We start from the raw sequence: 1,488 nt of genomic DNA on the forward strand, positions 1-1,488 counted from the left end.
ATGTGGGCTTCATAGATAATTGGCAAACCTTCTGGAGGAAACCTGGTCTTGTTAGGAGAGACGGCATCCATCCCACTTTGGATGGAGCAGCTCTCATTTCTACAAATATGGACAAATTTATTAAACCCCCCAAAATATGAGTATCCAGAGTTGGGACCAGGAAGCAGAGTTGCAGTCTTACACGCCTCTCTGCAGCTTCTCTCCTCCTGTTACCCCCCAAAAACCCATCTCCACAGAGACTGTGTCAGCTCCCAAACACAACCTCACGTGTCTAAATTTACTACTTAAATCTTCCTTGGAGGGCTCAACCCGGGGTTGCGGTCATGGCCTGTTAAGGGCTCAGTTGGCTCTTAGGTCAGGGTCCTGGTTGGTGTGTCGCCGGGGTTGTGGGCAGGTGGGTGTATGGGGGCACCAGTGCATCGAGCCACCTGAGGGGCTCTTCAACTGGTGGGGGAGGCTGTTACATCTTGCAGGAGGTCTCCTCTCTTCAGGTACTCACTCTGCAGGAGGGGGAGATACAGGAGAGGTGGAGGAAGATCTCAGCCTGGGCGTCTATTGTCTTGTCTAGTCTGGAAGATGAGTGGATGACGGGGTGGGTGCAGTTTTCTCTGAGATGGGGTCGGGTGGGCTTTCCCGGGCTCTGTGGGGCCGGGCGGCGCTGCTGAACTGGGCCCCGGTCCGGATGGGTCTGGGCCCCCTTGCCCTGGTGGGTTGCAGAATATGGGGGTGCCTACTGGGGTCAGCAGGGGAGCTGCCCCTCCCTTCCTTCCCTCCCCATCTCCAGCTGCCTCCCTCTTCCCCCTCCATGCAGGGCCTTAGGGTGCAGATGTGCCACCAGGGTGCAGGGGAGGTACCCCCCCCCCTTTGTCCCCTTCTGGCTGCTTCTGCCTCAATTTTATCCCACAACTTAGACATTCACATTACTCACACTCTCATTACACATACATATAGGATCTTGGGGGTGGGCACGCTACACGGACTGGCTACAAGACCATCAGGGTGTACACCTCACCCCTGGCGTCGTTGCCCACCTCTCAATTTTAAATACATGTAGACACTGAGGGCTATCAGGAGGGGCTATGCGCTTACCTGCTGCTCTCTGGCAGTTAGCTCCATGTCCTCCTGGGTTTTAAATGCACCTTAGAACACACATGCATCAACACTACATATGAGCGGGCGGAGGGAGGTTAGGAGTCTTCTCACACCCCCGTTCTTTGTTGCCTGCTGGAGCGGGGGGGCTAGGAGGAGGAGTTGGCTGTCCGACTGGGGTCTGGAATATGCTGCTGTGGAGTCGGGGCGGTCTGCTTCTCCCCACCGCAGGGAAAAAGGGTAACACCACCTGGGTCTGGGTGCAGTTTCCCCCTCCAGGGGCAAGGGTACCTAGACCCGGAGCTTAGAGTACGCTTGGGGAGTGTGATTGTGTGTACAGCGTCTCTCTATGTCTGTCTCCACGTTGGCTGAGTGTTGAGTATTTGCATATGAGAGCAT

This window comes from Neolamprologus brichardi, chromosome 23, assembly GCF_056152115.1.
Source record: "Neolamprologus brichardi isolate AB-2024 chromosome 23, ASM5615211v1, whole genome shotgun sequence".
In the NCBI taxonomy this organism is placed as follows: Eukaryota; Metazoa; Chordata; class Actinopteri; order Cichliformes; family Cichlidae; genus Neolamprologus; species Neolamprologus brichardi.